The 13,904-nt window shown below is 41.6% G+C and overlaps 1 long non-coding RNA gene across 17 annotated transcripts in view; it reads left to right on the forward strand.

Moving 5' to 3' along the window:
* LOC132427182 (uncharacterized) overlaps nucleotides 1-13,904 on the forward strand; it is a 204,976-nt gene that overhangs the window by 10,672 nt on the left and 180,400 nt on the right. For 15 of the 17 annotated variants that reach the window (XR_009519818.1, XR_009519825.1, XR_009519830.1 and 12 more), the window contains exon 2: nucleotides 3,489-3,679. The exons of the other annotated variants lie outside the window; for them this stretch is intronic. This is a non-coding gene — a long non-coding RNA (uncharacterized lncRNA). The remainder of the gene's footprint in view (nucleotides 1-3,488; nucleotides 3,680-13,904) is intronic. 17 annotated transcript variants of the gene reach the window in all.

Here is a 13,904-nt window from a genome sequence, read left to right on the forward strand (position 1 = left end):
GGAGCTGGAGGAATCAGGCTCCCTGACTTCAGACTATACTACAAAGCTACAGTAGTCAAGACAGAATGGTACTGGCACAAAAACAGACATATAGATCAATGGAACAGGGTAGAAAGCCCAAAGATAAAACCATGCACATATTATCACCTTATCTTTGATAAAGGAGGCAAGAATATACAATGGAGAAAAGACAGCCTCTTCAATAAGTGGTGCAGGGAAAACTGGACAGCTACATGTAGAAGAATGAAATTAGAACACTCCCTAACACCATACACAAAAATAAACTCAAAATGAATTAAAGACCTAAATGTAAGGCCAGACACTATCAAACTCTTAGAGGAAAACATAGGCAGAACACTCTATGACATAAATCACAGCAAGATCCTTTTTGACCCACCTCCTAGAGAAATGGAAGTAAAAGCAAAGATAAACAAATGGGACCTAATGAAACATAAAAGCTTTTGCACAACAAAGGAAACCATAAATAAGATGAAAAGACAACCCTCAGAATGGGAAAAAATATTTGCAAACGAAGCAACTGACAAAGGATTAATCTCCAAAGTATACAAGCAACTCATGCAGCTTGTATGAGCAATCCAAAAATGGGCAGAAGATCTAAATAGACATTTCTCCAAAGAAGATATACAGATTGCCAACAAACACATGAGAGGATGCTCAATATAACTAATCATTAGAGAAATGGAAATCAAAACTACAATGAGGTAGAACCTCACACCGGTCAGAATGGCCATCATCAAAACATCTACAAACAATAAATGCTGGAGAGGGTGTGGAGAAAAGGGAACCCTCTTGCACTGTTGGTGAGGATTTAAATTGATACAACCACTATGGAGAACAGTATGGAGGTTCCTTAAAAACCTAAAAATAGAACTACCATATGACCCAGCAATCCCACTCCTGGGCACATACCCTGAGAAAACCATAATTCAAAAAGAGTCATGTACCACAATGTTCATTGCAGCTCTATTTACAATAGCCAGGACATGGAAGCAACATAAGTGTCCATCGACAGATGAATAAATAAAGAAGATGTGGCACATATATACAATGGAATATTACTCGGCCATGAAAAGAAACGAAATTGAGTTATTTGTAGTGAAGTGAATGGACCTAGAATCTGTCATACAGAGTGAAGTAAGTCAGAAAGAGAAAAACAAATACTGTATGCTAACACATATATATGGAATCTAAAGAAAAAAAAAAAGAAAAATGGTCATGAAGTACCTAGTGGCAAGACGGGAATAAAGACGCAGACCTACTAGAGAATGGACTTGAGGACACGGGAAGGGGGAAGGGTAAGCTGGGACACAGAGAGTGGCATGGACATATATACACTACCAGATGTGAAATAGGTAGCTAGTGGGAAGCAGCCACATAGCACAGGGAGATCAACTCGGTGCTTTGTGACCACCTAGAGGGATGGGATAGGGAGGATGGGAGGGCAGGAGACGCAAGAAGGAAGAGATATGGGGATACATATATATGTATAACTGATTCACTTTGTTATAAAGCAGAAACTAACACACCACTGTAAAGCAATTATACGCCAATAAAAACGTTAAAAAAAAAAAAAAGGAGTCATGTACCATAGTGTTCATTGCAGCTCTATTTACAATAGCCAGGACGTGGAAGCAACATAAGTGTCCACCAACAGATGAATGGATAAAGAAGATGTGGCACATATATACAATGGAATATTACTCAGTCATAAAAAGAAACGAAACTGAGTTATTTGTAGTGAGGTGGATGGACCTAGAGTTTGTCATACAGAGTGAAGTAAGTCAGAAAGAGAAAAACAAATACCGTATGCTAACACATATATATGGAATCTAAAAAAAAAAATGGTTCTGAAGAACCTAGGGACAGGATGGGAATAAAGACACAGACGTAGAGAATGGCCTGAGGACACAGTGAGTGGCTGGGACAAAGTGAGAGAGTGGCATTGACATATATACACTACTAGGTGTAAAATAGATAGCACAGGGAGATCATCTCGGTGCTTTGTGACCACCTAGAGGGGTGGGAGGGAGACGCAAGAGGTAGGGGATAATGGGATATATGTATACGTGTAGCTGATTCACTTTGTCATACAGCAGGAACTAACGCAACATTTTAAAGCAATTATACTCCAATAAAGATGTTTAAAAAAAAAAAAAGAGAGGAAAAAAACCCCCAACCCTAAACTGATAGTTGTAGTTGACTTAGGAGCTGATGCTGTGGGTTTCCTGCATCTTCTTTCCACTTTTCTATATTTAACATTTCTTTTATAAAGACCATGTACTTCTTTAATAAGAATAATAGTAGTAGTAGTAGTAGTAGTAAACATTGGTAAAAATATTTATTTATTAAAAGAATGTTTTTATTGAAGTGTAGTTGATTTACAGTGTTGTGTTAATTTCAGGCGTACAGCTAAGTGATTCCATTATATATATATATATTCTTTTTCAGATTCTTTTTCCATATAGGTTATTACAAAAGGTAAAAATATTTAAATACAATTCCAAATGGAACAGTGGTCTTGGGTGCTTAAGCTTATTGCTGTAAACACTTTCCTTTTTTTTTTTTTGTTTTTTGGTTCCACTCCCCTTAAAATGATACCTCACAATGCAATTTCTAGCATCGTCAGCTGTGAGATTGTTGTAATCTCAAGGAATGCATGCTGGTCTTAACAACCATGGCAACAGACTTTGCAAAAATTTAAATGGAATGTGTCTGATTAAGGATCTCCCACAACTGAGTTCAATTTGAATCTTACTCTCCTGGTTGGTGTTGGAGTTCTGTTTTCAATTCTAGCGCAGGTGCACTGTGGTACCATTGGAAGAGAATTGCCACTTATTCCCTGTGTGACATTTAGCTGTCACTTATCTTCTTGAATCTCGGTTTCCCTCTCTTTTGAACAAGGATAGTAATACCTACATCAGAGAACTGTTGACTGAAGCCAAGGAGGCAATTACTATACAGAAAAGCACCACGTAGACACTGGGGAAGCAGTTCAGTGTGTAGGAAAGTGAGCATGGTTTGTCGTAGAGCACACCTGTGTTCTCCTGGCTCTGCCAGTTGCTGTGTCTGAGGCCTTCAGAAGATGACCCAACACTCCTGACCCTTACTTGTTCCATTTGTAAAATGGGGATAATGGCACTCACTTTGCAAAGTTATTATGAGGGTTGGAAATAATATTTGTTAAGAAAATGCCTGATATGAAGCCTTTAGAATTAGTAACCACTATTTTTAAGTATTTATCAAAAGCAACTTGACCTATATTCCCTGAGTATGCTCCAACCATTCACATTCACTGTATCTGAATAATCAAGAACTCTTGATGACAGGTATGGGCACTGCTAACAATGTTCCTAGATTCCAGTCTAATGGATTCTGAAGAGCATGCTCGGCTAACGTTATCCTTTCTTCTGGAGAACTTGCACTTCACATTGCTAATTTTGTAAGTAGATTTTTTTTTTTTCCCCCAGTACGCGGGCCTCTCACTGCCGTGGCCTCTCCCATTGCGGAGCACAGGCTCCAGACGCGCAGGCTCAGCAGCCATGACTCACGGGCCCAGCCGCTCCGTGGCATGTGGGATCCTCCCGGACCGGGGCACGAACCCGTGTCCCCTGCATCGGCAGGCGGACTCTCAACCACTGCGCCACCAGGGAAGCCCCGGGTAAGCAGAGTTTTAATGTGAGTCTCTGCAACTTGGTTGGGTTTGCTATATCTGAAATGAATTATGGAGATTCTGGTCCCAGTAATTTTCTGATCTTGTAAGTCAGTTGTTTAAAGATTTTTGTCTGTGCTTTGTAGAAAGTACTGATTTGGAAGCTATGCCCTTGCTTTCTGAAATATTTAATCATGCAGCCTTGTTGATGATGTAGAGATTTTTCCTTGGGCCATTAAAAATGACCCCAATTCAGTTTCAATTCAGTGCGACCTTACAGGAGTTGGTTCACTGTGGTCTTTTCCAACAGGAGAATCTTGAAATACATACATTAGTGAATTCTAAAATCTGCCGTCTTGAGACAAAAGAGATACCTCTGTGGTGCAAATAGCTATGCGCTCAGCGGGGTGCTGACTGGATTTGTAAAATGTCAATCTCTAAACAATGACTAATGATTAGAAGATAAGTGCTGCTTTAATACTTTGGTCATTTAATTTCATATCCTCCCCTTAGGTAAAGGAGAATCTGTGAGAATTCTTACCATCTGGTTGGTGGGGGATTGAATGAAAGCCCCTAACACATGAGTTCTGTGAAGAAGCATGATGGTTAAGGACTCTTAAGTATCGTCCAGGGTAACCATTTAAGCACAGAATGTACTCAGTTTCGGGGTGATGTCAGGATTAATTTGCTTACTGAGAGAATCTTAAAATGGAATTGCAATGCATCTTGTTCCATTTTCTCCATTTAAATAAGAACTCATCTTACTAGAAGTGACAGGATTTGAAGCCATAGAAAGAAGCTTTGACCATGATTGCAACACTGAAATATATTACATTGGAGAGCTGCACACCTACATAACTGCACCCCTGTCTGTAACATATGCATAAAGAAATCCCCCAAGAGCAACAATAGTAGGAAATTTTAAGCATTTCCTCCTAGGGTTTCTCCCCCTTATCTAACATACACCAGAACAGTCAATGAGCTCTGGACGGCTTGTTGGCTTCGGAACAGGGATTTTCATCCAACTAGAAGCAAGTGTTCTATTTTGAACTGTGGATGAAAAGTTATTGGTATGAAAGTGTACAGGAAGGAAGAATGACATCAACCTCCTTGATGAGCAATGCAGGCTCCTCACATGTTTTTCAGGTGGCAGAGAACATGACAGAACACTGCAGAATAATGATTCCTTTCTTTCCATTACACACATTGGTAACAACTCTATGATAAAACAACAACAACAATAATAATAATGGTAATAATAGTAATAGCTAACATTTATTGATAAATTCATTAGTGCCTGGCAATGTCTGACACATACTAAGTTCTTAATCAATGTTAGCTATTATTATTTCATTATCATAAATGTTCCTGATGGTAGAGCTATTCCTAATGCTTATACTATACAATATGTATATTTGTGTGTATATGTGTGTATATATATTCATTTAATTCTCAAATCAACACTGTGACATCGTGTTATAAGCATCCCAATTTTACAGGTGGGAAAACTGAGGTACTGAGAGGTTGCATAACTTTCCCAAGGAAGGAAGCACAGTTCATAAGTGGTGAGGCAGAGGTGTGAACCCAAGTGGAATGGCTCCAAAGCCTGAGTTCCTACCTCCCTGAGTACTTGTTCATGAAAGAACAGACACAAATAAACAGAGAAAAACTGAGTGCAGACTATCACTCACTTTCTCCATTAACACTTGCTTGAACTTGTTATTATTTTGTTGTTAATTTGAGTGGAAACTTGAGTAAAAGGACTAAAAAATGTAGAGAAGAAAAACTCAAAATGGAGCAAAATGTTATTCATTAATATTTTCCCTTACCAAATAGTAAAAGACCAGATTTTGGTTGCAGAACTCATTAGTCCAACTCATGATAAACTATTGTTTTGTGGGATCACCATTTGAGAACTACTGGGGTATGAAAAAGAACCTTGGGCTTGAGATAGAAACACAGGGTCTTATACATTTTTACTTCTGGGCTGCTCTATGGTTCTGGGCATGGTGAACTAGAAAAAGGTTGGAGAATGAGGTGAAGTGTCACTAGTGCACACCAAGACATCTCCCAGCAACTTGTCTTGATTTACACTCTATCCCTTATACTCTCCCCACTGCCTGATTGAAGCTTCCCAGCTTGTGTATCTTTCAAATCCCACACATCCATTCAGTCCTTTCTCAAGTCATAGCTTCTCATGAGACCTTGCTTGCCCATGTCAGGTCCTCACTGAGCTCACGCGGGCTTCACAAAGGCTGCCAGGCCAATAAGAACCTGGGAGGTTTTCAAGATGTTCTTTTCGTAATTACCATGGATCCTCAGCTCGAAGGTAAACATCTTGAGGTCGGGGCTGGATCTTTTTTGACTGTTACCTTGCCTGGCACAGGTCTCAAGACATGTCTGATGGTGGATGGTGTTGAGTGAGGGAATTGAATTTGTGTTGCCTTAAAGCTCTTCTCCTCTGGTGTCTGAAAGGGCCATCCATCGAGGAAGATAGAAAAGAAACATTTTTAAAGTCTGTATAACAGAAAAGTGCTTTTAAAAAAAACCACAGGGCTTGCCTGGTGGTGCAGTGGTTGGGGGTCCGCCTGCGTATGCAGGGGACGTGGGTTCATGCCCCGGTCCGGGAGGATCCCACGTGCCGCGGAGCGGCTGGGCCCGTGAGCCATGGCCGCTGAGCCTGCGCGTCCGGAGCCTGTGCTCCGCAGCGGGGGAGGCCGCGGCGGTGAGAGGCCTGCGTACTGCAAAAAAAAACAAAACCAAAAAACAAAAAACCACAATGAACTGTTTGAGAGGTGAGTTTCTGTCAAATGGAAGGCTGAGAACCTTGCTGAATTTGACCATGAGAACTAGGGAGAGCTGACTTGTTCTGAACGGCAGAGAGGAATTTGGATTTCCAGGGGAAATCTGGGAAGAAGGTAGGAGGGGGTGGAAAAAGGAGCCAGGAGCAGCTGGGAATTTAGGTGTCCTGGGGGGCACAGGTCACAAAAGGAACTCTCCTAGAGGCGGGGTGGCCCGAAAGGACTTTTAAAGACCAGAAATGTCTAAAATGAGATATTCACTTGTCTGATTTAAGTGTGCTGTTAGACCCCTTTACTCAGCCCTGTGTGTGTGTGTGCGCGTGCGGTGGTGGTGGTGTTGCTTTTGTCTCTGTAGAAATTGGCAAAGGGGCTCGGTTTCACATTTTGTAACTGTGGAATAAGGAATCAGGATTGCAGGAAGTGGACACAGGCTTGGGGTCAGAAGCCCTCTGGGAATTTGCAAAACTCTTGGAGAAGGATTTGACTTTTTTACAAAGCATTGAATTAGGATTCAAGTCCAGAGTCCAGCTCTTGAGGGCCAAGTCTCAGGTGATAGCTGGGTTACATTTGGCAAGATTACATCTTGCCCTAGAAATAATAGAAGTGATGAAGTACTATAGTGAAAGGAGGCCAAACTCGGAATAGGACGACAGGGTTTGTAATTTGACTCTGTGACTTACTGTTTGGGGCCTCAGTTTCATCATTTGCAAAAGATACCTACCTACCCAAAAGGTATGAAAATGAGGATAAAATATGGAACACATACTAGCATATGGTGTGTGCTCGATATGTGAATAGTTGGTCCTACTTTAAAATAGAGTTGATTCAACTTTCAAATCTGTGACGCTCATGCACTAGCAAGGCTAGATTATACCTAGTAACAAACAGTCCACAATTTTTATTGGTTTTTAACAATGAGGTTTATTTCTCACTTGCTGTGTACACATATCACAAAATGGCTGGATATCTGCTTCTGGGTATTCCATTCCGGAACCAGGACGATGAAGCAGCTATTATCATTGGCCATCATGAGAGAGAGGAGAAAAGCTTGGAAAATCTACAATAAACTCTTTAAAAACTTTTTTAAAATTTTATATTGGAGTATAGTTGATTTACAATGTTGTATTAGTTTCAGGTGTACAGCAAAGCAATTCAGTTATATATCTATATCTATCTATCTATCTATCTATCTATATATAATCTTTTTTCAGATTCTTTTCACATCTAGGTTATTACAGAATATTGAGTAGAGTTCCTTGTGCTGTACAGTAGGTCCTTGTTGATTATCTATTTTATATATAGTAGTGTGTATATGTTAATCTCAACCTCCTAATTTATCCCTTCCCCTCAAACTTTCTCCTTTGATAATCATAAATTTGTTTTCCAAGTCTGTGAGTCTGTTTCTGTTTTGTAAATAAGTTCATTTGTATCATTTTTTTAGATTCCACATATAAGCAATATCACATGATATTTGTCTTTCTGACCTACTTAGTATGATAATCTCTAGGTCCATCCATGTTGCTGCAAATGGCATTGTTTCGTTCTTTTTATGGCCGAGTAATATTCCATTGTATATAATGTACCACCTCTTTCCACTCCTCTGCTGGTGGACATTTAGGTTGCTTCCCTGTCTGGGCTATTGTAAATAGTGCTGCAATGAACATAGGGGTACATGTATCTTTTTGAAGTACGGTTTTCTCTGTATACATGCTGAGGAGTGGGATTGCTGGATCATATGGTAGCTCTATTTTTAGTTTTCTTTTTTTTTTTTTAAGGAATACAATAAACTTTTGAGGAGAATGTAACATTCCCATGTGCCTGCAAAGTAGAAAGCTGCAATTATGTAGCAAATAGCACTAAGGCTGACACAACAATATGTCATGCTTTACTGTTTCTCCAGTCTCTTCCTGAAGGCTGAGGCATGGGGCTGTTGGGCAGCTCCTTTCTGGGAGTGGCAGGAAGTTTCCTTGGCTTACTGTACCCTCTCAGGATCAATTACCCTCTGGTTAACAGCAGAGGATTGCTTTCAATGTATCATAATGATTTTGAAGCAGTCGATTTTAAACATCATTTAATTGAGTCAAAGATTTAGACAGTGCAAGTGCAGGATTTCCTGATGCAAGTTCTGATGTGCTCAATTTTATGGCATTTGAGGCTAATTCTTCTGTCTCCATAAGAGATAAAGATACTTTATATTCCAAGTCGAATTTGAATAACTGTTGCTAAAGTCAGATCATCCAAGTGTTGAGTATGAAGCGTCTCAGTTCTGTTATATCTCACGATGATATGTTTACAGGCTAAAGTATATATCTGTACACATGTCTGCCTGCGTGTACACTCTGAGAATAGAAGCATATTTGTAGAGGTAGATTTTATTTATGGTTCTCCAATTGTGCCATTAAAATATGAGGGTGTGGGAACTGTTAGAGTTGGGTTTCTGAAATAATCATAGAAATGGAGACAAATCTGGCCAGTTTGAGTTCTTTATACTTTCTCCCACCTGCCTAAAATCATCATCAGCTATGCTGATCGCCGCCCCCCCCCCATTTTCCCCAAGTGCTGTATACTTTTGTGCATACTGAGGCATAGACCAACCTCACTTTCTTTACCTAGAAGATTCTTGCTCCTTAATTACTTAGCTCAAATATCTAGTTTCTTCTGTGAAGTGGTCTGTATTTTACTGAAAGAGATCAAACTGCTCCCGCCTCTCTAATTCCAAAGCACTTTGACGGTGATTCTCTCATAGCGCTTAGCATATTGCATTGTGATGGTCTGTCTCTCCCCCCCTGGTCATTTCTATATCACTAACACCAAGCGCAATTCCTGGTACACAGTGGATGTTACATGAATAAATAAAAGACATGAAGCTGGAGCTTGAAATCGGGTCTTATAATCATGACTGCAAATCATGTTTGATTTTTTCACACTGCTCGTGACTGACTTAGCAGTAGAGATGTTCTCCTTAAGAAAAAGGTTAAGAACCTCATAAAAATATAAGTTCCTTCCTAGAACATGTGTGCTTTGAGGACAAGGATCTTTTTTGACTTATTCAATCTTATAATGCTGGTGCCTAGAATGTTATCTGATCTATAATAGGGAGACAACAAATATTTGTTGAATGAATCTGTGAAATACCAATAGAAGACATTTTAGCCATTATGACCACTGGGCATTTTAAAAATCATTATTTTCCCTTAGCATACCAGGTAGAGGGAATAGGATGCCGGACAAATACATTGAGATGTTAGGGGAAAAGAGGAAAGGCTGGGAGCATGGGGTCATCCAGGATGGGCAAGTCTGTTTATGGTAATAAAAAGGAATTCTGTGATCCCCACGGCTTACCTGAGATTCTCTGCGTTGAAAGAAACAGGGTGATTTTGAACCACAGGCTCCCTGCTTTGCCACCAGACATGCCAAACTCTTGGGGACTCCAGTGTCTGGACTATAGTGTTTCTTCTTTATCAGAATCATGTAAGTGAAATTGTCATCTCTCTTAATAAACCTCAGACCTAGAACCTCCAAGTTTGGCGACAGGGTAAAGCCCTGGTGGGTTCAGCTGGCTGACCCTGGTTGCCATGACTCCATCCTTGCTAAGATTTCCCTTCTCCTGTAGATTTCTCTGCCACCACCCAGCCTGCTCCCCCAGGAATATGTTGGCCAAAGTGTCCACACACATTAATTCACTACAGTGGTATAGTGAAGTGGATAAAGGTGTGTTTCTTCCGTTGGGCATCCAAGACTTGGCTTTTTGGCTATGACAAAGCTACTTCACTTCTCTAAGCCTCAGTTTTCTTAAGCGCAAAATGGGGAAAGTAATGGCGTTACCGATCGAATTGTGTCTCCCCTAAATTGCTAACCTTAACTGCATTTGGAGGTAGCACCTTTAGGGATGTAATTAAGGTTAAATGAGGTCATAAGTTCAGGGCCTTAATTTGATAGGATTGGTGTCCTTATAAGAAGAGGAAGAGACACCAGTCTTCTCTCTCTCTCTCTCCCTCTCCCTCCCTCTGCACAAGAACAGAGGAAGGGCCACATGCGGACACATGAGAAGGCAGCTGTCTATAAGCCTGGAAGAGAAGCTTCACCAGAAACCGAATTTGCCCAAGCCTTGATCATGGACTTCTGGTCCCCAGAAGTGTGGAAAAATAAGTGCCTGTTGTTGAAGCCACCCAGTCTGTGGTATTTTGTTATGGTAGCCTGAGCAGACTAATACAAATAGTATCTCGTAAAGCTCCTGTGGGAAACAGGTGGGGACTCAATAAATGTAACTCATGTTTGTTGTAACAGTGATTCAAGCAGCTGAGAAGAGGATGATTCACAAATAAGACTTTAGTAGAGGTCTGGGGATAACCAAAGGAGCACAGTCACATCCAGATGGGTACAGGGAACCTTCTGCTGTTCTTTTCTTTGCAGGCAGATAGGGAAAGTGGAGTTAAAAGCCTGAAAGTCCAGGACCGTCCAACAAAACCCGGGCCCCGTGGTAAAGCTTCGTGGAGCCTTACATGGACTGGGCGGTAGAAGGTGGTGTCTTGTTTTTCAGAGAGACATTTCTGGCAGTTGTACATTTATTACCAAGAGTCAAAAATAAACATTATCACTTGTCCCCTCGTCTGGGGCTTGGTGGGGGAGACATCTACTGGTCTTGGTTTTGGTGAGAAGTTTTGTCATTGTGCTGGTGGTTGTTTTTGAATTTTATGACACAACCATTGGACTCTATATTATCCAATTTCATGTGGGAAGCAACACACTGGTACGTCCTGTGGTGAAAAACATTCTTGAGAGCCAGTCCTCTGGCTGCCTCGCATCTCCCTGAACATTGTTGTACTTGCTTCCTCTGCAACATTCCTTGCGGGTATCCATGTGTCGCTGAGGTCTGCCTGGCCACCTTGAATAAATCGCAGCCCTTCCTCTCCTGACACCCCCTCTCTTGTGTGCTATGACATTTACTTCCTTATGTTGTCTCCCTGCATCCACGAGTGTGAGGACTTGGACTGTTCTATTTCCTGCTGTGTCCTTAACGCTCAGAACACTGTCTGGAACATTGTAGAGATTCAAGACACGAGCATGAAAAAAGTTAAGTGAATATTCTTATTGTTCTTAGTTTTAGCATCATCAGTACTATGATAATGAAAGTCTTTCTGGGGAAGGTTGGATTATGTCTACCTCTTTGAAGCTCACCCTGAACTCGGTCATCTCTGGTTTACCTAACCAACACTGCCCCCATGGAAGCCCTTGGCCTTGTCCCATTTCTCCATGGCCTCCCCCTAGTCCTTCTCCCTAGTAGGAGTTAACTTTACAACCCAGTGAACTGCTCGGCGACTTAGTACTCCTCGTTGTAAACAGAGTGCAGAGCGTGCACTGAGAAAGATGAAGCTCAGAGTTTTAGGCAGTAATTCTTCTTTAACACACATTTATGAAGTGCTCAGCACAGACCAGGATCTGTTAGCATCTGTTAAATGGAGCAGACACAAACAAGAGTGGCCCTCGTGCGTTGAGTTTGCGGACAGCCTCAACATGTGGTGTGTGACACAGTACGAGGGGTGAGTTCAGGGGTCTCAGGGAGTACAGAGGAAATTTCCCCACCTCACCTGAGTCCCCATCTGTTTGTTAGAACTGGGCTTATCATGTGACATGTGGTGATAGAGGCGAGTCATCTATGCTGCTGAGATAAACAGGCAACCCCCCAAATGCTGAATGCAGTTAAATGTAATGGATTTTTCATAAGACATGTTGGAGGTATACCACTGGAGTGGCTTCCGATAGTTTCCAGAGGTTATTCAAGGTTTCTTCATGTCTTGGAGAAGTAACAGAAGTTGTTTTCTTTTTTTCATGGCCACATGGCCCTTTAAAACCCACATTGGACACGGGGATCAGACTTGCCTTTTGCACGTTATATTCAAGAATGGGGCTGCCTCGCTGAATCTGGCGGTGGTCTTCACCTAACCTGTACCAGAACACATGCTTTGTCCAGAAAGACCAAGTCACGTGAGTGTCTTCAGAAGGCCAAGGAGTGAAATACTAACCCTGATTTTCATGCCAAAACCTAAAAATAATCTAAGTCCAGAGCACAGCACATCACAGAGGTCTCCTCAGCTGCAAAACTGTCTTATTTTCCTTCGCTCTCCAGTGCTTTCCATGTGCCTCCTTTATATGAGCTTGTTGGTTTGTACTTCATGGAGGCAAGATCAGACGCTAAATTTCTCAGTTTTTAAACTGGAGAAATTATTTGACAAAACTGCTCACCCTCATTCATGTAAGGACAGCACCTATTCTTGGGAAACTTTAACTTCAGGAGTTAATAAATAGGTTTTGATGTCATGCCTGAGAGGAGTCTTGGGTTTAGATTGTACCTCATCTCATTTCAGAGGCTGTTTGGGACTGAGAGAGTTTCCTTAAACGTGTTAGGCCCTACATATGGTTCTAACTATAATCGTGTTCTCAAGGGCCTAGGAGATAGAGCTCTCCAAGAACTCTTCTTATGTCCAGACTGGGAATTGGCTGTGGCTAGCTTGGCTTGAGGACACACTCAATACTTTGAAAGCTTTCCTCCAAAACCTCCCTGCTTCTTCTCCCTGCTCTGTCTGGCTTTCTCTTCCAGCCCAGGATTCTGAGCTGGGTGTGAATTCATTTGAGGGAGGTGTCATGATGCCTCATCTCTGCCAATGACATGTGAGGGAGGAACGCGTGGTGTTATGAGGTGCCTACCTGTTACCAGGTTTATCCACAATCCCAGATATGGTAGCTGTCTGTCCCTGGAGCCCTCAGCCATGCCCAGTGCAGGTCTTAAAGCTCACAGCTTGGCCCTACCCAGTCACAGAGCCAGCCCCGTACAGGCTTGGCCCTTTGACAGGGGCTTCTTCCCACCAGGAGGTGGGTCTGATATGTGTCTTGCTGCCATCATCATCTCTATTTCCAGGGGAGCTGGGCCTGGCCCGCATATTAGCTCAGAACCTTGCCTGCCTTATGCTCCACTTTTCTTGACACCGGAACTGAAGCCCTGAGTCCAATGCATTGGCTGGAACACTTGTCCAATGGAAAGGTGATGTGAGCCATGCATGTAAGCTACATGTGTAACTTGACATTTTCTTATAGCCGCATTGCAAAAGGTAAAAAGATGGGAATTACCCCTGGCGGTCCAGTGGTTAGGACTCCGAGCTTCCACTGTAGGGTGCACGGGTTCGATCCCTTGGCGGGGAACTTGGATCCCGCATGCTGTGTGGCGTGGCCAAAAATAAATAAATAAATAAATAAAAACCAAACCAAAACAAAAAAGAGAAACAACACCGAAACAACACAAAGAAAAAGGTAAAAAGAAATAGGTGAAAGTAATCTTAATGGTATATTTTATTTAACCCAACATAACCAAAATATTATCATGTCAACATGAAGGCAATATAAGAAAGAGTATTAATGAGCTATTTTGCTAATCTTTT

This window comes from Delphinus delphis, chromosome 6 (genome assembly GCF_949987515.2).
Source record: "Delphinus delphis chromosome 6, mDelDel1.2, whole genome shotgun sequence".
NCBI classification, from domain to species: domain Eukaryota; kingdom Metazoa; phylum Chordata; class Mammalia; order Artiodactyla; family Delphinidae; genus Delphinus; species Delphinus delphis.